Source organism: Triticum aestivum, chromosome 2B (genome assembly GCF_018294505.1).
Source record: "Triticum aestivum cultivar Chinese Spring chromosome 2B, IWGSC CS RefSeq v2.1, whole genome shotgun sequence".
Lineage (NCBI taxonomy): Eukaryota > Viridiplantae > Streptophyta > Magnoliopsida > Poales > Poaceae > Triticum > Triticum aestivum.
In genome coordinates, this window is record NC_057798.1 from 368,715,418 (window position 1) to 368,740,213 (window position 24,796).

The window sequence follows — 24,796 nt, forward strand, 5'->3', positions numbered from 1 at the left end:
CTTATGGTGCATTATTTGATGTTAATTATGCTCAATTCTCGCTTATGAGATTTTTGGTTTCTTTGTTGGTCGCTTCTCAATCTTTTGCTAGCCTTCATTTTGCACCAAGTATGATCACTACTTGTGCATCCAAAATCCTTTAAACCAGTTTTGCCACATGAGTCCACTATACCTACCTATATGTGGTATTCTTTTGCCGTCCTAAGAAAATTTGTATGTGCCATCTATAATTTTCAAAATAAACTTCTCTTTTGTGTGCTCGTACCGCTCATGAAACGGTAGGGGGTGGCTAATGTATTTCCATGCTAGATATGTTATTCTCAAGATGAGTGTTTATTCACTTGTGATTGCACGAGAGTAAGGCAAAGGTATTAGGGATGCCCAGTCTCGAAATAAAAAATGAATTTACTTTATGTTGTCAAATAATAAATTCCTTGGAAAGTGTTGGTATGGAAGGCACCCGTGGATACGGCTAGCCATGGAAAGTGAAAGTATGGTTGAAAAAGGAATAAACTTCAATTTTTGTTTGGGAACCACCTATGATATATCTAGCATGGAAAGTATTGGGAACTACTCGATTGTTCTCGTTGATAGTAAAAGCATGCATCCCAAAATGTTTTACCTCTATCCTTTTCGCTTTGAGCTCTGGCACCTCTACAAATCCCTACTTCCCTCTGCGAAGGTCCTTTCTTTTACTTTATGCTATTTTTATTTTTATTTGAGTCATCATATTCTCTTATAAAGCACCAACGAAGGGGCGCTATGATCGTACTTGAGCATTGGGTGTAGCTAATATGCAAGTGTGTTTCATGAATGGATCAATGATTGAGCATAATGGGCTAGGGATAACTCTTTTTGCGGTGTGTTTGTTGGGATCTGATGAACTTTGAATTTATGATCAGATCTATCTTTTTATCCATGAAAGTTATTTGAGTCTTCTTTGATCTCTTATATACATGATTGCTTATATCCTCGTATTTCTTCTCTGATATTTTGGTTTTGTTTGGCCAACTTGATCTATTTATCTTGCAATGGGAAGAGGTGCTTTGTGATGGATTCGACCTTATGGTGCTTGATCCCAGTGATAGAAGGGAAACGACACGTATGTATCGTTGCTATTAGTGATAACAAGATGGGGTCTATTTATACATAAATAGATCTTGTCTACATCATGTCATCATTCTTATTGTATCACTCCGTTTCTCCACGAACTTAATACATTAGATGCATCCTGGATAGCGGTCGATGTGTGGAGTAATAGTCGTAGATGCTGCAGGAGTCGGTCTACTAATCTTGGACATGATGCCTATATAATGATGATTGCCTGGGAATCGTCATGATTATTAGAAGTTTTATCAATTGCCCAACAGTAATTCGTTTACCCACCATTTGCAATTTTTCTCGAGAGAGGCCACTAGTGAAATCTACGGTCCCTGGGTCTCTTCTTTATTATATTTGCCTTCGCGATCTATTTTTATTTGCTTTTGTTTTCAGATCTATTAAACCAAAAATAAAAAAATACCTTTCTGCAATTATTGTTATTTGTTTTATCTCGCGTCCCCATGAGATCTATTTATCAAATCTATCATATTTTTATCCCGTCTACTTGCCAATTTCTGGCGCCGTTGCCCAAAAGGGATTGACAACCCCTTTAATATGTCGGGTTGCAAGTATTTGTTATTTGTGTGCAGGTGTCGTTCACGTAGTGTTGCGTCATTCTCCTACTAGTTTGATAACCTTGGTCTCATCACTGAGGGAAATACCTACCGTTGTTGTGTTGCATCATCCCTTCATCTTTCGGGAAATACCGACATAGTTGAAGCAAACATCACCATCTCCATAGCCATCTCCACCACCACCATAGTGCTCATCCATCCCATCAATACTTGTAATCATGCATCACACAAGGCATCCATTGTAAATCATATCGCAATCAATTAATCTCAAGATGTGTTCTTGATAGAGGCGAGGGGCCCGATCTTTCGATGAGATGGTGATTTTCGTTTTGGAGGAGTAGACTTTTATGATCCGACTACGTACGTGCGAGGACGTCGCGCCTTAGCAATCGCTAAACCAACTCTGAGAGGTTATTGACCACGCCGGAGCATGGTCAACCTGACCACGAGGGTCTATTTCCTGCGAGCAAACGAAGAACAAGCAAGAAACTGAGGTTGCAATCTGGATATTGCGAATATAAGATGAAAGCTTTATTGATAAAGATGGGGTTCTGTGACGTCTTGGTCTGGTCGTTGAACACAAACGAAGTACGCGAAGTTGCGGCTATGGCAAACTTTTAATCTAAACAAAACCCAAAGTCTAAACGACACCCTAAGGGCTGTATATATGGAGGAAGAGGGGGGAATTTCGTGGCCCTTGAGGGAGGGGTTCGAAACCAACCCTAACTCTTGCTTCCCCACACACACGGACTCTAAAAACAGCCTATAATCAAGTATTTCAAAAAAACATGGGCCTGGCCCAATAATAAGGTGACACATCACCTAGAATAGCCTCTGGACGAAAATTATGAAGTAGCATCTTGTATATTTCGTCCAAGGCTTCATGCACTCATTATGGTGGCTTCAACATCCTAAAATCATCACTTGTAACTATGTTCTTGTTCCCTTGCACATGCCATCATCTCCATGCTTGTTCTTGCTCCAATGTTCATCCTTCTCCAAGCTAGGCCCTTCATTTATGAGCAAAACAAATGTATCCAATTTAGGCAGCATCATATTCTCATGATAGGTGTTTCTTATATTGACTCTTTGTTTAGTAAAATTAAGATTGATAATAAAGGGACTGAAGAAGAGTCAACTTTAGTTAGAAAGCGTCCCGATAATTCGGAAGGTGAAAATCTTGTTGAGAAAATTGATTAAAGTGGGTTTGAAGAGGTCAAAACTTTAACTAGTGATGTGCCCACTCTTTTGGATTACAAAGACTTTAATTATGATAGTTGCTCTTTGATTGATTGTATTTATTTGTTGCGATCCATGATAAATTCACCCCATGCTTATGAACAAAATAAAGCTTTTACTAAACATATTGTTGATGCTATGATGAAAGCTTTGGAAGAAAAGTTGGAATTAGAAGTTTCAATTCCTAGAAAATTACATGATGAATGAGAACCTACTATCAAGGTCAAGATTAAAAATTATGAGTGTTTTGCCTTATGTGACTTGGGTGCTAGTGTTTCTACAATTCCGAAATCTTTATGTGATGTGCTTGGTCTTACCAATATTGAAGAGTGCTCTTTAAATTTGCACTTAGCAGATTCTACTATTAAAAAGCCTATGAGAAGAATTAATGATGTTATTATTTTTGTAAATAGGAATTATGTGCCCATACATTTTATTGTTCTTGATATTGATTGCAATTCGTCTTGTCCAATTATTCTTGGTAGACCGTTTTTACGCACTATTGGTGTCGTGATTGATATGAAAGAAGGCAATATTAAGTTTCAATTTCCACTAAGGAAGGGTATGGAGAACTTCCCTAGGACCAGAATTAGGCCACCATATGAATCAATCATGAGGGCATCTTATGGATCTAGAAACAAAGATGACAATACTTAGATCCCTTGCGTTATGGCTAGCTAGGGGCATAAAACGATAGCGCTTGTTGGGAGGCAACCCAATGAATAAAATTTATTTTTATATTTTGCTTTATGTTCTTGAGTGTTTGCACAATTATGCTAATGTTTTGATTGTGTTTTAATTAGTGTTTGTGCCAAGCAAAGCCTTTAGGATCATGTTGGGTGATAGTTGATTTGATCTTGCTTAAAAACAGAAACTTTTGCGCTCATGAAAATAATTCTCATTTTTAACATAAGCGTGATAAAATACCAATTATTTTTGCAGAAGATTAATATACAAATTGCTCACGTGGTCCTGATTTTTCAGAATTCTTGGAGTTACAGAAGTATTGGAAATATCCAGATTGCTACAGACTGTTCTGTTTTTGACAAATTCTGTTTTCTTTGTGTTGTGTGCTTGTTTTGATGATTTTATGATTTTCTTTGAAGAGTTTTTGCCATAGAAAAGTTGGAATACAGTAGATATAATGCAAGAATAAAATATTAATGGGTTTGCAACAGTACTTGTAGTAGTAATTTTCTTTCTTATACTAACGTATCTCGCGAAGATTTTGTTGAGTTTTGTGTGATTGAAGTTTTCATGTTTTGGGTGATGTTATGATGGATTTAGGAATAAGGAGTAAGAAGAGCCTAAGATTGGGGATGCCCATAGAATCCCAAGCTATTATCCAAAGAGAATCAAGCAACTAAGCTTGGGCATGCCTGAGTGGCATCCCCTCTTTCTTCTAACGACCATCGGTATTTTACTCGAAGCTATATTTTTATTCGTCACATACTATGAGTTTTGCTTGGAGCGTCTTGTATCATATGAGTCTTTGCTTGTTTTGCTTTTTGTTTTAGGTCTTGAATCCTTGCTGGACACACCTATTTGACAGAGCCAAAATTATGCTATGACTTGTTAGAATTGCTCTCTATGCTTCACTTAAATCTTTATGAGCTATGGAATTGCTCTAGTGCTTCACTTATATCTTTTTGAGCATGGTGTGCCTTAGTATTTTTGAAGTAATGATCTCATGCTTCACTTAGATTTTTTTTGAGAGTTAGTAATTTTTTTTAATAAATTCTCTCTTGCTTCACTTAAATTAATTTGAGAAAAAGAAATATTATGCTCATGATCTTCACTTATATTTGTTTGAGCTTATCAAAAGCAACACATGAAAATTAGTCCCAAAGTGATAGATATCCAAGAAGGATATAATAAAAACTTTCATGAAGATCATTGGACAAAATAAACTTGATTCCTTGTAATAGTTTTGAGATATGATGATGTGATATGTGAGTCATGCTGATGAGTAATTATGCTTTAGTAAGAATATTGGTGTTAAGGTTTGTGATTCCCTATGCAAGCCCGAAAGTCAATAGTTATGCACCGAAATTACACCCTACTTACGGTGCATTATTTGATGTTAATTATGCTCAATGCTCGCTTATGAGATTTTTGGTTTCTTTGTTGGTCGCTTCTCAATCTTTTGCTAGCCTTCATTTTGCACCAAGTATGATCACTACTTGTGCATCCAAAATCCTTTAAACCAGTTTTGCCACATGAGTCCACTATACCTACCTATATGTGGTATTCTTTTGCCGTCCTAAGAAAATTTGTATGTGCCATCTATAATTTTCAAAATAAACTTCTCTTTTGTGTGCTCGTACCGCTCATGAAACGGTAGGGGGTGGCTAATGTATTTCCATGCTAGATATGTTATTCTCAAGATGAGTGTTTATTCACTTGTGATTGCACGAGAGTAAGGCAAAGGTATTAGGGATGCCCAGTCCCGAAATAAAAAATGAATTTACTTTATGTTGTCAAATAATAAATTCCTTGGAAAGTGTTGGTATGGAAGGCACCCGTGGATATGGCTAGCCATGGAAAGTGAAAGTATGGTTGAAAAAGGAATAAACTTCAATTTTTGTTTGGGAACCGCCTATGATATATCTAGCATGGAAAGTATTGGGAACTACTCGATTGTTCTCATTGACAGGAAAAGCATGCATCCCAAAATGTTTTACCTCTATCCTTTTCGCTTTGAGCTCTGGCACCTCTACAAATCCCTACTTCCCTCTGCGAATGTCCTTTATTTTACTTTATGCAATTTTTATTTTTATTTGAGTCTTCATATTCTCTTATAAAGCACCAACGAAGGGGCGCTATGATCTTACTTGAGCATTGGGTGTAGCTAATATGCGAGTGTGTTTCATGAATGGATCAATGATTGAGCATAATGGGCTAGGGATAACTCTTTTTGCGGTGTGTTTGTTGGGATCCGATGAACTTTGAATTTATGATCAGATCTATCTTTTTATCCATGAAAGTTATTTGAGTCTTCTTTGATCTCTTATATACATGATTGCTTATAGCCTCGTATTTCTTCTCTGATATTTGGGTTTTGTTTGGCCAACTTGATCTATTTATCTTGCAATGGGAAGAGGTGCTTTGTGATGGATTCGACCTTATGGTGCTTGATCCCAGTGATAGAAAGGAAACCGACACGTATGTATCGTTGCTATTAGTGATAACAAGATGGGGTCTATTTATACATAAATAGATCTTGTCTACATCATGTCATCATTCTTATTGTATCACTCCGTTTCTCCATGAACTTAATACATTAGATGCATCCTGGATAGCGGTCGATGTGTGGAGTAATAGTCGTAGATGCTGCAGGAGTAAGTCTACTAATCTTGGACATGATGCCTATATAATGATGATTGCCTGGGAATCATCATGATTATTAGAAGTTTTATCAATTGCCCAACAGTAATTCGTTTACCCACCATTTGCAATTTTTCTCGAGAGAAGCCACTAGTGAAATCTACGGTCCCCGGGTCTCTTCTTTATTATATTTGCCTTCGCGATCTATTTTTATTTGCTTTTGTTTTCAGATCTATTAAATCAAAAATAAAAAAATACCTTGCTGCAATTATTGTTATTTATTTTATCTCGCGTTCCCATGAGATCTTTTTATCAAATCTATCATATTTTTATCCCGTCTACTTGCCAATTTCTGGCGCCGTTGCCCAAAAGGGATTGACAACCCCTTTAATATGTCGGGTTGCAAGTATTTGTTATTTGTGTGCAGGTGTCGTTCACGTAGTGTTGCGTCATTCTCCTACTAGTTTGATAACCTTGGTCTCATCACTGAGGGAAATACCTACCGTTGTTGTGTTGCATCATCCCTTCATCTTTCGGGAAATACCGACATAGTTGAAGCAAACATCACCATCTCCATAGCCATCTCCACCACCACCATAGTGCTCATCCATCCCATTAATACTTGTAATCATGCATCACACAAGGCATCCATTGTAAATCATATCGCAATCAATTAATCTCAAGATGTGTTCTTGATAGAGGCCAGGGGCCTGATCTTTCGATGAGATGGTGATTTTCGTTTTGGAGGAGTAGACTTTTATGATCCGACTACGTACGTGCGAGGACGTCGCGCCTTAGCAATCGCTAAACCAACTCTGAGAGGTTATTGACCACGCCGGAGCATGGTCAACCTGACCACGAGGGTCTATTTCCTGCGAGCAAACAAAGAACAAGCAAGAAACTGAGATTGCAATCTGGATATTGCGAATATAAGATGAAAGCTTTATTGATAAAGATGGGGTTCTATGACGTCTTGGTCTGGTCGTTGAACACAAACGAAGTACGCGAAGTTGCAGCTATGGCAAACTTTTAATCTAAACAAAACCCAAAGTCTAAACGACGCCCTAAGGGCTGTATATATGGAGGAAGAGGGGGGAATTTCGTGGCCCTTGAGGGAGGGGTCCGAAACCAACCCTAACTCTTGCTTCCCCACACATACGGACTCTAAAAACAGCCTATAATCAAGTATTTCAAAAATACATGGGCCTGGCCCGATAATAAGGTGACACATCACCTAGAATAGCCTCTGGACGAAAATTATGAAGTAGCATCTTGTATATTTCGTCCAAGGCTTCATGCACTCATTATGGTAGCTTCAACATCCTGAAATCATCACTTGTAACTATGTTCTTGTTCCCTTGCACATGCCATCATATCCATGCTTGTTCTTGCTCCAATGTTCATCCTTCTCCAAGCTAGGCCCTTCATTTGTGAGCAAAACAAATGTATCCAATTTAGGCAGCATCATATTCTCATGAACATTAGAATCATTACCAAGAAACGGAAGTACCTGGTAATATAATTGGCGTGCGCGAGCTCTAGTAATTGGTCCAGTTTGTATAGCAGCAGGGGCTGTGGGTGTAACAATGGTATTGATGTCCTCATCATCCCCCCCTTCTTAAAATGAAGTCGTCCTCGGCGAAAGCTCATCTTCCTCTCCCAAATAAGGCTTCAAATCTGCAATGTTAAAAGTGGGAGTAACCCCAAAATCTGCAGGCCGCTCAAGTTTATATGCCTTATCATTTATTTTCTTGAACATCTTAAAAGGACCATCAGCACGTGGCATTAGCTTCGATTTATGCAAATCGGGTAATCTATCCTTACACAAATGTAACCAAACAAGATCTCCAGGTGCAAACACAACATGTTTTCTACCCTTATCTCCAGCAAGTTTATAATTAGCATTCGTACGCTCAATGTTTTCCTTAATTAACTCATTCATTTTTAAAATCAATTCAGCACATTGTTTAGCATCAAAATTAACCTTCTCCAAAGATGGAAGAGGCAACAAATCAATAGGTGCACGAGGTAGAAAACCATACACAATTTCAAAAGGGCACATCTTAGTAGTAGAATGCAATGAACGATTATAAGCAAATTCAATATGAGGCAAGCATTCTTCGCACATTTTCTTATTATTCTTCAAAACAGCCCTAAGCATAGTTGACAATGTTCTATTGACTACTTCAGTTTGTCCATCAGTTTGGGGGTGAAAAGTAGTACTGAAAAGCAGTTTAGTCCCCAACTTAGCCCATAAACATCTCCAAAAGTGGCTAAGAAATTTAGTATCATGATCTAAAACAATAGTACGAATAATTTCAGAAAGAACAAATCAGCAACATTAACAGCATCATCGCTTTTATGACATGGTATAAAGTGTGCCATTTTCGAGAATCTATCCACGACAACGAATATGCTATCCCTCCCCTTCTTTGTTCGAGGTAAACCTAAAACAAAGTCCATAGATATATCCTCCCAAGGAACACTAGATACAGGCAAAGGCATATATAAACCATGAGGATTGAGTCGTGACTTAGCTTTTTGACATGTAGTGCAGTGAGCAACAAAACGCTCAACATCCCGTCTCATCTTTGGCCAAAAGAAATGTGTAGCAAGTATATCCTCCGTCTTCTTCATGCCAAAGTGTCCCATTAATCCTCCTCCATGCGCCTCCTGCAACAACAAAAGACGACCAGAGCTAGCTAGAATGCATAGCTTGTTAGCACGAAACACAAATCCATCGTTAACAATGAACTTGTTCCATGTTCTCCCTTCTTTATAGTTCTGCAATACATCTTTAAAATCAGCATCATGCACATATTGATCTTTGATGGTCTCCAAACCAAATATCTCGAAGTCAAGTTGTGAAAGCATAGTATAGCGACGAGACAATGCATCAGCAATAACATTTTCTTTACCCTTCTTGTGTTTAATGACATAAGGGAAAGTCTCAATGAATTCAACCCATTTAGCATGTCTACGATTCAATTTGGCTTGACTTTTCATATGTTTCAAAGATTCATGATCAGAATGTATAACAAATTCTTCGGGCCATAAATAATGCTGACTTGTTCATAAGTCCGAACAAGAGCATATAATTCTTTATCATAAGTAGAATAATTCAGACTAGGCCCACTAAATTTTTCAGAAAAGTATGCAACAGGTTTGCCATCTTGTAATAACACACCTCCTAATCCAATTCCACTAGCATCACATTCAAGTTCAAAAGTCTTATTAAAACCAGGAAGTTGGAGTAAAGGAGCATGTGTCAACTTAGGGTGTGTTTAGTTTCTGTCACGGGATAGAACGTAATGGGTTAGACCCATCCCAACAGGCCATTCTCGCGTTTGGTTCGTTGCAGGAACAAGAACCCACCGGTTCCAGGAACGGCATATTCCCCCATATTCCCAAACCAAGCAGTTCCTCGAAAACGAGCGGACCACGCGGAACGACTTCTCTCCCTCGACTCTCACAACGCCCTCTCGCGACTCTCCCTCTCTTGATCTGAGCCACCGTCGGGAGAAACCAGCTCAAGACCTCTCCGGCGCCGGCTATCCCTCGCGTCCCTGTCGTCTGAAGGCCTCTCCGGTGCGGTTGTCCCTCGCATCCCCGTCATCTCGACTCTCCCATGACATGAAGTGGCGGCGACAGCGAGATACATCAGGGGAAGAAGCTGCAGGCGAGACCGGGTGGCCGTGCCACCGGCGCGCTTGTGTGACACGCCAAGAAGCGTTGCACCTCCGCGCTTGACGGAGGAGCTGCTCCCATCGCTGGCCGTTGCTCTCTGCGTGATTTGAGTCTGATTCCTTTTTCCTGGTTCTGTACGAGCACCTTTGTGATTTGAGTCTGACTGCGAGCATGCTCACATGCTTGTTCCGAAATTTAATTGTTGCATGGATGGATGAAATCCAATAGCTCACACGCGTTCAGTTCTCTGCTATTTGTTTTTGAAAGAGCGTGCTGAAGCCTTTTTGCATGGATGGATGGATGACCAGTTTATGCAGGGAATTTTATTTGATTGAAATTCAATCCAATTCTAGGTGAGATGAACAAATCCATTCCATTTCATCTCTCAAACCAAACACCAAAATGTAACCATTCCGTTCCTTTAACTTGTCTATACCAAACACAAGGACGGAACCGACCCATTCCGGTGGAATGGAACCATTACGTTTCATTACACTTCGTTCCCAAACCAAACACACCCTTATCTTTCAATACCGTGAAGGCATCTTCCTGTGCGGTACCCCAAACAAAAGGCACATCTTTCTTTGTAAGCTCATTGAGAGGTGCATCAATGGTGCTGAAATCTCTCACAAAACGCCTATAGAATCCAACAAGGCCAAGAAAACTCCTCACTTGTGTAACCGTTTTGGGCTGCGGCCAACTCTCAATAGCTTCAATCTTGGCTTTATCAACTTCAATTCCCTGTGGAGTAACAACATAATCAAGAAAAGATACTCGGTTAGTGCAAAAGGTACACTTCCCAAGTTTACCAATCAAACATGCATCAAAATAGACTACCACAAATCGTCCAATGAAAGCACGTAAAACTTCGTTCATTAATCTCATGAAAGTACTAGGTGCATTAGTTAACCCAAAAGGCATAACTAACCACTCATATAATCCAAACTTAGTTTTAAATGATGTTTTCCATTCATCCCCCAATTTCATATGAATTTGATGGTATCCACTACGCAAGTTAACTTTGGAGAATATTGTAGAGCCACTCAATTCATCAAGCATATCATCTAGCCTAGGAATAGGATGACGATAACAAATAGTAATATTATTAATGCCTCTGCAATCAACACACATACGCGATGTACCATCCTTTTTTGGCACTAGAATAATAGGAACATCACAAGGACTAAGGGATTCGCGTATATAACCTTTATCGAGAAGCTCCTGTACTTGACGCATAATCTCCTTCGTCTCCTCTGGATTGGTACGGTATGGCGCACGGTTTGGCAGTGAAGCACCGGGAATTAAGTCAATCTGATGCTCAATCCCTCGAATAGGCGGTAATCCCGGTGGCACGTCTTGTGTAAAGACATCAGCGAACTCCTGCAAAATGTTAGTGACAGCAGGAGGCAAAGAGGAAGGCACGTCCTCGAATGAAAATAATGCCTCTTTGCACACAAAAGCATAGCAAATAGATTTGCTGAAATCTAGCTCATCGATATTAGATTGGTGGCAAGTAAACATGCACTCTTCAATTTAATTTCAGAAGCAACACTAGATGGTTTATTATTAGGCTTCATTTGTTGCTCAAATTCTTTTGCCACAATCTGATTTTCACTCTTATTCTTCTCCTATTTTGCTTTATTAGCTCTATTAATATCATCTTTCAAAATGGAATCAGGAGTCATAGGAAGCAAAGTAATATTTTTATCCTTATGAACAAGAGTATACTGATTGTTTCTACCATGGTGTACAAAATTTTTATCAAATTTCCATGTCGACCAAGTAATAAGGAACATGCTTGCATAGGTACCACATCACAATCAACATAATCAGCATATGTAGAGATACTAAAATGCACACGAATAGTACGTGTTACCTTAACCTTGCCACTGTTGTTGAACCATTGGATGTAGTAAGGATGTGGATGTGGTCTTGTGGTGAGAGATAGCTTCTCCACCATCTCCATGCTAGCCAAGTTGTTGCAGCTCCCTCCGTCTATGATGACGCACATAGAACGTTCCTTCACAACTCCCTTTGTATGGAACAAATTATGCCTCTGATTTTGCTCAGCTTGTGTGACCTGCACACTCAAAACACGTTGAGCAACTAAACATTCATACATGTCAGCATCTTCAGGAGCCATGTATTACGTCTCCTGACCAGAATCATCTCCACCGTGTTCTTCACTTGTAATAAGAGCCAAAGTCTCCTCATCATAGTCACTAGCGGACTCATACCCACCATCCTCAGTAGCAATCATCACACGCTGAGATTTGCATTCTCGCGCATAATGTCCTCTTCCCTTACAATGACGACAAATAATATCACTTGTGTGCCCTGTTGATGCCATGGAAGAAGAAGAGCTCTGTGCAGGCCCGGCAGGTGCGCTCTTGGCAGATAGTGGTGGTTGTGCCTGCTTTCTTGTATCACGGCTGGAGGTGGAACCTGATGGAGGTGTTGGTGCAGTGGAAGTAGAAGATGCACACGGTGTCCATGATGAAGGTCGACCTGCAGAAAAGTTAGTTCGCGCCAATGCTTGTCGATCCTGCACTTCACGTTCAGCTTTACAAGCAAGATGGAATAAACGAGTGATATCAGTATACTCTTATATTCTAGAATGGTCTGAACCTCTCTATTTAAACCACCCATAAAATGTGCAAGCATGGCTTCATTCTCCTCAACAATACCACATCTAATCATGCCAGTTTGTAATTCCTAATAATATTCTTCTATAGAATTTTTCCCTTGTCTGAAACACTGTAGTTTTTGAAGTAATTCACGTTGATAATATGGTGGAACCCAACGAGTATGCATAGCAGTTTTCAAAGCAGCCCAAGTAGCTGGAGTAGGATATAATCTACAATGTTCAGACCACCATACACATGCAAAACTAGTGAAAGCACAAACAACAACAGCAACCCGTCTCTCCTCGGGATATTGTAAACATGTAAAACGTTGTTCAGTTTCTAACTCCCAAGTAAGATATACATCAAGAATGTATCTACCCTCAAACGGTGGAATATTTAATTTTAGTTTAGGAATATGGTCATAATCTCGTACCTGAGGTGGTGGTGTAGGCCTACCGTTGCGAATATATAACTGAGGTCGACCAGCTGGTGGTGGTGCTGGTGGATGCACGTAGTTCTGATTTTGGTCAACCTCATCCTCGTAATAGTCCTCCACCTCTGCCATAGCAACAGGAGCTACAGAAGCACCAACAGCAGTAGCAGCGACACCATAATTTTGTCCTGGCTCAATAGGAACACGTTGTGCTCGCCCTACTGTATCGCGGCGTAGAGCTGGTTGTGGGAGACGTTTGAGTAATTCATCGAACTTTGTGTCCAACTTGGTGTCAATTGTCTTCTCAATGTCATCGATCTTCTCCATTGCCTTTCCAAAGCTGGCCATCACGCCTTCCACCTATTGACCCAACATTTGATGAAACTTATCATGAAGCTCCTTGTTCGTCATGTTCTCCCAGTCAATCTCGTCGGCTTGTGGTCCTACCATAGTTAGCAGCAATAGAAACAGACAAGAATATGATCCTACACACTACTGGAAAATGGTGGTGGTGGGGTGTCACAAATCCGTCAAGCGAATCTCAAATTCTTACTAGTTCTTACACAGCAGCAGGTGGTGATCGGCAACCGTTGTAGTCAAAACTCTCAAAGCTTGGATAGAGCGATTACCAGGGAGAGTCAAACGCACGACGTAGATGTATGTAGAGCTGGGAAGGCTTATAATATGGTAGCAAAAAGGGTAAGCAATAATCAATTCAGAGATGCAAAGTTGAATAAACGCTCAACGACGGTACTGTGTTGGTCCTCGGGTAGACCGTGCTAGAGACGTGAGCCTAGAACACTAACAAAATCACGGCACGGCACGTAATCAAGGGAGGAGCACATTCTGAATTTTTTTTCTCTTTCCTTTTTTTGCTCCGCCACAATTTTTTTTTTCAAAAAAGTCTACAAATGGTCTAAAAACCGCCTAGCCAGAATTTTCTAGACTTAGTTTTTTTTTTGAAACTGGAACTATTTTTCTTGTACGGGTGGCACTAATGTTGGGAAGTCCAGCTTGGTCACGACTCGGAGTATGACGTGATCTGGAAATCGAAAACAAACCAACAAATACTGGACTCGGACTAGGGTTTCTGAAATATTTGGGAATTTATAGGGTGAAGAGGCGGTGTAGGAGACCCCTATGGGACCCACAACCCACCAGGGCATGCCTGGGTTCCTGGGCGCGCCCTAGTGTATTGTGGTCCCGACGGGACTCCTTCCAGGTGCTTTCTTGGCCCCTGTGGTGTCTTCTGGTCCAAAAAAATGTCAAAAAGTTTTGCCGAATTTGGACTCCATTTGGTATTGATCTTCTGCGAAGTAAAAAACAAGCAAAAAACAGCAACTGCCACTGGGCACTATGTCAATAGGTTAGTCCTAAAAAATGATATAAAGTTGCTATAAAATGATTGTAAAAGATCTAAGAATGGTAATATAATAGCATGGAACAATAAAAAATTATAGATAAGTTGGAGACGTATCACCAGCTTCTTGGTGCTCTGGTGATCTGGTCGCCCATCACTATTACTACTGGCGAGGCCATGTTACTACTTTCCACCAATCTTGCTGCTAGCATCGTCACATTGATCAAGCGGACACATGGATGATGAAGAGCCCACAGACGCACAGGCGAGGCTACGAATTGTCTCGGCACTCAAGGTTGGCGAATCAACTACATCGGCGTAGATGGCTTCCTTGAACATTGAGCATGAGTAAATTTTTTTGTTTTATTTTTGTTTTTGCAATGCTAATGTTCTTTTTTGTGAAGGGTCACCCCTCTGACTTCCCTACTTTCAACTCCAAAGATCATTCTCATCTGCCTTTGAAGTTGATGATTCATTTGTTTTCTCCATTCATTAATGGTTGAGAGTAATAAACATTATGTTTGCTTCAGCCTAGGGTTGGTGACCCTAAGACGAGTTGGCAGCCGTGCTGAAGCTGGGAGAGTTTAAATCTACAACAGTGATGGAATGCCTTGGGGACATCATTGATGGGTGTCCAAGAGTGTGGATTGGTTGCGTTCACGTTCCAAGACATGAAGTGAAGACTTTGTGAAGCAGATTATACCTGCAAACCACATGTTGGTTTCTTAAAATGAAACATTTGCCTGAGTATATTCTTATCAATATTCGTCACTTTAACGACCATATAGAGTTAATGACCTGCTTCTATTTCTATGAGTGGCAGACCTGAATGAACTATAAACCATGAAGTTAACAGAAGGAGGTCATTAACTTCATGGTCATTAACTCTATAAACCATGAAGTTAATGACCTGCTTTTGTTTCTATATGTGGCAGCTAAGAGCACATCTCTTTTCAATACTTTTTAGTTCGTTCAGATACCTTTGTCTGAGTATATTCTTATCAATATTCATCAAATGAATTCTTATCAATATTGAATCAGTAAAATTCCACGGCTTTTAGTTCAGCCTCTTCATACGTTGCTAGCTCTATGAACAATTTGCCAACCAGTATGAATACACGTACAACAACACTACATTCAAGTAAATATCAAATGTGTTCTCAATTTTCTGAAGCACCGAGTAGTGTTTTTCATATGAAACAATCTTGATGTTTTTCACTAATTATATAACATCATTTTATCCAAAAATAAATGCTTAGAATCCCACAGCAACGCGCGAGGTATCTTCTAGTATGATATTAGTTTCTGTCCAGGAAGTCAATCGTCGAGATGTGCTTCTTACGGATCGAAGTGGGGGTGTGTCCAAATAACATCTTGACCGGCACGAGTCCTACATCAAGAATAAGTTGTACTACCGCAGGCCCTATCTATCACGCGGGGTTAGCTCGATAATTAAGATAGTGAAATCAGACAAGAGCTTTGGTCCTTTAATGACTACACCTCATTTCTCCCTGAGGATAGGATCCATGTTACCCTACTGAACCTTATTGTCACTGATGTTTGGTATAACACTTCATGGTATCCTTGCTCCAAGCCTCAATGGTTCTCGATCTCCATGATCCTAGGTACCTACAGGGATGAAGATCATGAACAAGACAAGAGACATCTTCACGTAACAATTTTATTTCACACATACGAGACATTTTATCAAAGTCTTCCATTGATCTCCTCAACAAATACCTCGGGTTGCAAGGCTTATGCCTCAACCCATACCTTACCGAACTACTCACACATGGAGATTAAATCGCGGGAAGAAATCATTAAAGAACTGATGAGGACATCAATACCATTGTTACACCCACAACCCCTACTGCTATACAAACTGGACCAATTACTAGAGCTCGCGTACGCCAATTAGATTACCAGGTACTTACATTTCTTGGTAATGATTCTAATGTTCATGAGAATATGATGCTGCCTAAATTGGATACATTGCTCACAAATGAAGGGCCTAGCTTGGAGAAGGATGAACATTGGAGCAAGAATAAGCATGGAGATGATGGCATTCGCAAGGGAACAAGAATGGAGTTACAAGTGATGATTTCAGGATGTTGAAGCCACCATAATGAGTGCATGAAGCCTTGGACGAAATATACAAGATGCTACTTCATAATTTTCGTCCAGAGGCTATTCTAGGTGTTGTGTCACCTTATTATTGGGCCAGGCCCATGTATTTTTGAAATACATGATTATAGGATGTTTTTAGAGTCTGTATGTGTGGGGAAGCAAGAGTTAGGGTTGGTTTCGGACCCCTCCCTCAAGGGCCATGAAATTCCCCCCTCTTCCTCCATATATACAGCCCTTAGGGCGTCGTTTAGAATTTGGGTTTTGTTTAGATTAAAAGTTTTCCATAGCTACAACTTTGCGTACTTTGTTTGTGTTCAACGACCAGACCAAGACGTCGCAGAACCCCATCTTGATCAATAAAGCTTTCATCTTATATTTGCAATATCCAGATTGCAATCTCAGTTTCTTGCTTGTTCTTTGTTTGCTTGCAGGAAATAGACCCTCGTGGTCAGGTTGATCGTGCTCCCACGTGGTCAATAGCCTCTCGAAGTTGGTTTAGCGATTGCTAAGGCGCGACGTCCTCACACGTATGTAGTCGGATTGTCAAAGCCTACTCCTCCAAAATGACAATCACCATCTCATCAAAAGATCGGGCCCCTCGCCTCTATCAAGTGGTATTAGATTTCCAGGTTGCTCGGTGAGATTTTACAATTTTTTTAGTTTAGATCGAGTATGTTCTTCATATCTACAGTCCATGAAAAAGCCAAAAAAATTAGGGTTAGTTCCTCATAACCGAACCAATCTAAGCCTTTGCATAATCTTTTCAGTGTTTTGCATTGTTGAATTTGTGGTTGCATCGTCGTGTCTAGTTGCTGGTCTTAGTGTCTAGTCCTTTAGAGTTTCGAGTTCTATTCACAAGTTGTCACGCCACCGCCGCATCACCGTCATCACCACTGCCATATACCAACATCATCATCACCGCTGCCATATACCACCATCGTCATCACCACTGCCATATACCACCATCCTCATCACCACTGCCATATATCACCATCGTCATCACCGTTGCCATATACCACATATTCACCGCCATCACGATAATACGAGTCCACCTCCATCAGAGATTTGCCACCAGTCCGTGTTCCACCGCCCTACATATATCCGCCACAAGTCTGAGTTTCCACCAGATTCATCTCTGCTACCAGTCCTAGGGGAGTCGACGAAACACAATTCCATCCGCCGCAAGTCCCACAACCACGAGATCCAATCTAGAGCCCTATTCCGGCACTTTGCCGGAGGGGAACATGGTCACGGAGGGGTTGATCATCCTCATTGGTGCCTCTCTGATGATACGTCAGTAGTTCACTGTAGACCTATGGGTCTGTAGGTAGTAGCTAGATGGCTTCTTCTCTCTTTTGATTCTCAATACAATGGTCTCTTCGAGATCTATTTCATGTAATGACTTTTTGCGGTGTGTTTGTTGGGATCCGATGAAGTTTTAGTTTATGATCAGATTTTTATCCATGAATATTATTTGAGCCTTCTTTGATCTCTCATATGCATGATTATTTATAGCCTCGTGTTTCTTCTTCGAATGTTTGGTTTAGTTAGGCCAACTAGATCAATTTTTCTTGCCATGGGAAGAGGTGCTTCGTCATGGGTTCGATCTCGCCGTGTCCTCTCCCAGTAATAGAAGGGGCAGCGAGGCACGCTGTATCGTTGTTATTAAGGATGACAAGATGGGGGCTATTCCTACTTGAATAGATCTCGTCTACATCATGTCATCGTTCTTATTGCATCACTTCGTTTCTCCACGAACTTAATACACTAGATGCATGCTGGATAGCGGCCGATGTGTGGAGTAATAGTAGTAGATGTAGAATCGTTTTAGTCTACTAATCTTGGACATGATGCCTATATATTGATCATTGCCTTGGATATCATCATAATTATTTGATCTTCTATCAATTGCACAATAGTAATTTGTTTACCCACCGTGTGCTATTTCTCAAGAGAAGCCACTAGTGAAATCTACGGCCCCCGGGTCTATATTTTATCATATTTGCTTCTATTATTTGCCGCTTTTATTTTCAGATCTATTATTCCAAAAACAGAAAAAAAATACCTTGCTGCACTTTTTATTACTTATTTTATTTCGGGTTTTATCGAGAGCTACTTATCCAATCTACTACAAATCAATCTATCTTTTTACCATGGAGGGATTGACAACCCCTCTTACACGTGGTTTGCAAGTATTTGTTATTTGTGTGAAGATACCATTTACATAGTGTTGCTTGGTTCTCCTACTGGATTGATACCTTGGTTTCACAACTAAGAGAAATACCTACCATAGTTGTGCTACATCATCCCTTCCTTCGTGGGGAAATACTGACGCAGTTTCAAGTCGCATCAAAAGGAATCACAACTCTCATCTCCTTGAAATTTACATTAGTTGCAATTTGCCTCTCGTTTTCATCTCCACCACTTCACAAAAATTTGCATTTTCATTTTCCTTCTTTCCGTTTGCCTTTTTCTCGTTTGATCTTTTGGTTGCGTGTTTTGCCATGTGCCTTCTGTTTGCTTGCATCTTCGCTTGCTAAACATTTATTGATATGGATCCTCATCCACTTGGTAATCTTTTTAAAAGATCCAATTACGATGAACCAAGTGCTAGTGAATTGAGTTCACTAGATTATCTTTATGAAGTTTTGCTTGAGATTCGTGAATCTGAAATTGTGAGGAAGAAATTTGTAAAGTGATTCATTATAGCCCCTTGAATGAAAAGCATGATTGCAATGATTTTACTATAAATTCTATTAATGTCAATTGTGCTAATAATATGCAAAACTCCAAGCTTGGGGATGCTAATTTTGCTATGTCCACTACTTATTGTAATGATCATGACTGGGGTGATTCTTCGTATGATCTTGAAAATTATTTAAGCCTCATGATGAATGTGTTATTTGCAATAATATTGAAAGTGGATCTAGAAGAGCGTAAAATGTAGGTAAAACTAATCCCACATTTTTAGAGAGTGTTCAATCTTATGAATTTTTTGATAAAGGTGGGTTTGGAGAGGTCATGACTTTAGTTGATGTTAATCCCACTATCTTGGAAGATTATAAAACTTTTATGCATGTGGATATGAAGAGAAAAATTTATATGAAATCCATATTGTTGAATTTGATTATGATCCTACATGTAATTATTATGAGAGAGGAAAATATGGTTGTAGAAATTTTCATGTTACTAAATTACCTCTCTTAATGTTGAGATTGCTATTGTTTCCTTCTCCTTCCTTGCATATGCTAGGTTCTCCTTGTCTTTATAATTTGTTCTCTTATGAAATGCCTATGCATAGGAAGCGAGTTAGACTTAAATGTTTTTGTGACATGTTTCATGATGCTCTCTTTGTGTTTCAGTTATTATCTATTATGTGAGCATCAATAAAATCTTATGCCTAGCTAGGGGCATAAAACGATAGTGCTTGTTGGGAGGCAACCAAATGAATAAATTTTTTTTTGCCTTTTTCTTTCTGTTCTTGAGTGTTTGCACAATAATGCTACTGTTATAATAGTGTTTTTATGTTTTAATTAGTGTATGTGCTAAGTAAAGCCTTTGGGATTATGTTGGGTCATAGTTGATTTGATCTTGTTGAAAAACAGAAACTTCGGTGTCCAGTAACAGAATTGTTTAAATTGCAATAAAAAATTTTGATTTTTGTACACAAGATTGATATACAAATTTCCTACGTTGTACTAATTTTTCAGTATTTTTGGAGTTACAGAAGTATGGACAAAGTCCATATTACTACAGGTTGTTCTGTTTTCGACAAATTCTGTTTTTTTTGCATTGTGTGCTTATTTTGATGAATCTATGGATTGTATTGGAGGGTATAAGCCATGGAAAAGTTAGAATAGAGTAGATATAATGCAAAAATAAAATATGAATGGGTTTGCAACATTACTTAGAGTGGTGATTTGGTTTATTATACTAACGGATCTCACGAAGGTTTTGTTAAGTTTTGTGTTGAAGTTTTCAAGTTTTGGGTGAGATCACAATGGATGAAGGAATATGTAGTGAAAAGAGCCTAAGCTTGGGGATGCCCCGGAAGGCATCCCCTCTTTCTTCTAACAACCATCGGTAATTTTACTTGGAGCTACATTTTTATTCGTCACATATCATGAGTTTTGCTTAGAGCATCTTGTATTATATGAGTCTTTTCTTGTTTTGCTTTTTAGTTTGTCTCATATATACTTGCTGGACACACCTATTTAATAGAGCCAAAATTATGCTATGATTTGTTAGAATTGCTCTATGTGCATCATCGAATTTTTTTGATCTGTGGAATTGCTCTAGTGCTTCACTTATATCTTTTTGAGCACGGTGTGCTTTAATATTTTTGAAGAAATGCTCTCATGCTTCACTTAGATTTATTTTAGAGTTAGTAGTTTTTTGAAGAAATTCTCTCATGCTTCACTTAAATTATTTTGAGAGATGCAATTTTTTATGCTCATGTTCTTCACTTAAATTTGTTTGAGCTTGACAAAAGCAATTGCAACATATGAAATTAGTCCCAAAGTGGTAGATATTCAAGAGGGATATAATAAAAACTTTCATGAAGATCATTGGACAAAATAAACTTGATTTTGTAATAGTTTTGAGATATGATGATGGTGATATGTGAGTCATGTTGGTGAGTAATTATGCTTTAGTAAGAATATTGGTGTTAAGGTTTGTGGTTCACTATGCAAGCACGAAAGTCAATAGTTATGCAATGAAATTATATCCTACTTGTGGTGCATTATTCGGTGTTAGTTATGTTTAATGCTCGTTTATGTGAATTTTTGCTTCTTGGTTGGATGCTTCTCAATCTATTTGCTAGCCTTCACTTGTACTAAGTAGAAATACTACTTGTGCATCCTTAAACCCAGTTTTGCCATATGAGTCCACCATACCTACCCATATGTGGTATTTGTGTGTCGTTCTAAGTAAATTTGTATCTGCCATCTCTAAATTTTCAAAATGAATTTCCTTTTTGCGTGCTCGTACCGCTCATGAAGCGGCAGTGGGTGGCCAATATTTTCGATGCTAGATGTGTTATTCTCAAGATGAGTGTTTATTCACTTGTCATTGCATGAGAGTACGGCGGTAATAGGGATGCCCAGTCCCGAAATGAAAAATAAATTTACTTTGGGTTGTCAAATAATAAATTCCTTTCAAAGTGTTGGTATGGACGGTAGCCTTGGAGTGTGAAAGTATGGTGGAAAAAGGAATAAACTTTATTTTCTGTTTGGGAACCGCCTATGATATATCTAGCATGGAAAGTGTTGGGAATTACTCGGTCATTTTCGTTGACGGGAAAAGTATGCCTCTCAAAAAAATTCTCTCAATTTAAGCTTTGAGCTCTGGCACCTCTACAAATTCTGCTTTCCTCTGCGAGGGGCCTTTGTATTTACTTTATGCAATTTTTATTTTTGTTTGAGTCTCCATCTTCTTGTATAAAGCACCAACTAGGGAGAACTATGACCATACTTGAGCATTGGTTGTAGCTAATATGCGAGTGTGTTTCGTGAATGGATCAATGATTGAGCATGATGGGCTAGGGATAACTTTCTTTAGTGTTGATATTTGGAAAGACATGGTTGCTTATTGATATGCTTGAGTATTGAAAACTTCATGTCAAAACTAAACTATTGCTTTGAACCATAAAAAATTCCAAATGTCCATGCTACAAAAGAACAGAATATGTGATGAACATGTTAGGCAGCATTCCACATCAAAAATTCTATTTTTATCATTTACCTACTCGAGGACGAGCAGGAATTAAGCTTGGGAATGCTGATACGTCTCCAACGTATCTATAATTTTTGATTGTTCCATGTTGTTATATTATCATTCTTGGATGTTTTACAATTATTTTATAGCAACTTTATATCATTTTTTGGGACTAACCTATTGACATGGCGTGTGATGCTAGTTGCTATTTTTTGCTTGTTTTTTACTTTGCAGAATATCAGTACCAAACGGAGTCCAAACGCAGCAAAACTTTTTGGAGATTTTTTGGACCAGAAGACACCTTGGGGGCCAAGAAAGCACCTGGAAGGAGTCCCATGGGACCACAATACACTAGGGCCTGGGTGCGCCCTGGTGGGTTATGGGGCCCACGGGTGTCTCCTGCATCGCCTCTTCGCCCTATAAATTCCCAAATACTCCAGAAACCCTAGGGGAGTCGACAAAACACAATTCCAGCCGCCACAAGTTCGAGAACCATGAGATCCAATCTAGAGACCTATTCCGGCACTCTGCCGAAGGGGAACACGATCACGGAGGGGTTCATCATCCTCATTGGTGCCTCTTTGATGATACGTGAGTAGTTCACCATAGACCTACAGGTCCATAGGCAGTAGCTAGATGTATTCTTCTCTCTTTTTGATTCTCAATACAGTGGTCTCTTGGAGATCTATTTGATGTAATGACTTTTTGCGGTGTGTTTGTTGGGATCCAATGAAGTTTGAGTTTATGATCAGATTTTTATCCATGAATATTATTTGAGTCTTCTTTGATCTCTTATATGCATGATTATTTATAGCCTCGTATTTCTTCTTCAAATCTTTGGTTTAGTTAGGCCAACTAGATCTATTTTTCTTACCATGGGAAGAGGTGCTTTGTGATGGGCTTGATCTTGTGGTGTCCTCTCCCAGTGACAGAAGGGGCAGCGAGGGATGCATGTACCCTTGCTATTAAGGATAACAAGATGGGGGCTATTCCTACATGAATAGATCTCGTCTACATCATGTCATCTTTCTTATTGCATTACTCCGTTTCTCCATGAACTTAATACACTAGATGCATGTTGGATAGCAATCGATGTGTGGAATACTAGTAGTAGATGCAGAATCGTTTTGGTCTACTAATCCTGGACCTGATGCCTATATATTGATCATTGCCTTGGATATCATCCTAATTATTTGATCTTCTATCAATTTCCCAACAGTAATTTGTTTATCCACCGTGTGCTATTTCTTGAGAGAAGCCACCATTGTAATCTACGGTCCCGGGTCTATCTTTTATCATATTTGCTTTCCGATCTATTATTTGCCGCTTTTATTTTCAGATATATTATTCCAAAACCTCAAAAATACCTTGCTGCACTTTTTTATTACTTATTTTATTTCACGTTTTATTGAGAGCTATTTATCCATTCTACTAAAAATCAAGCTATCTTTTTTACCGTGGAGGGATTGACAAACCCTCTTACGCGTCAGGTTGCAAGTATTTGTTCTTTGTGTGTGATATGTCTCCAACATATCTATAATTTTTTATTGTTCCATGCGGTTATATTATCATTCTTGGATGTTTTACAATCATTTTATAGCAACTTTATATCATATTTTGGGACTAACCTATTGATATAGTGCCCAGTGTCAATTGTTGTTTTTTGCTTGTTTTTTTTACATAGCAGAAAATCAATAGCAAACGGAGTCCAAACGCAGGGAAACTTTTCGGAGATTTTTTTTCGACCAGAAGACCACCGGTGGGCCAAAGAAGTACTAGAGGGGTGCCCCGAGGGGGGCACAACCCACCTAGGCATGCCTGGGGGCCCAGGCGCGCCCTGGTGGGTTGAGCTCACCTCGGTGGCCTCCTGCACCGCCTCTTCACCCTATAAATTGCCAAATATTCCAAAATTCCTCAAGATAGCCCTAGATCAGAAGTTCCGCCACTGCAAGCCTCTATAGCCACGAAAAACCAATCTAGTCCCCGTTCCGGCATTCCGCTGGAGGGGGAGATCATCACCGGTGGCCATCTTCATCATCCCGGCGGCCACCATGATGAGGAGGGAGTAGTCCACCCTCGAGGCTGAGGGTTTGTTCTAGTAGCTATGTGTTTAATCTCTCTCTCTCTCTCTCGTGTTCTTGAGATGTCACGATCTTGATGTATCGCGAGCTTTGTTAATATAGTTGGATCATATGGTGTTTTCCCGTCTCTATCTTGTTGTGAATTGAGTTTTCCCTTTGAGATTTTGTTTTATCAGATTGAATAATTTTATGGATTTGAGAACACTTGATGTATGTCTTGCTATGGATACCCGTGGTGACAATGGGGTATCTGCGTTTTGGCACTCAACTCGCGGATTCCCGAGGTGACATTGGGGTAATCTATGCATAGGGGTTGATGCACATTATCGTCTTTGTTTCTCCGGTAGAAATCTTGGGGCACTCTTTGAGGTTCTTTGTGTTGGATTTGGTATTATGAATCTGAATTGTTTGATGCATATCTTATAATCAACTCACGGATACTCGCAGTGACATTGGAGTACCTAGGTCACATTAGATTTGGTTGATGTGTATCATATGCTGTTATTTTAGTACAAACTCTT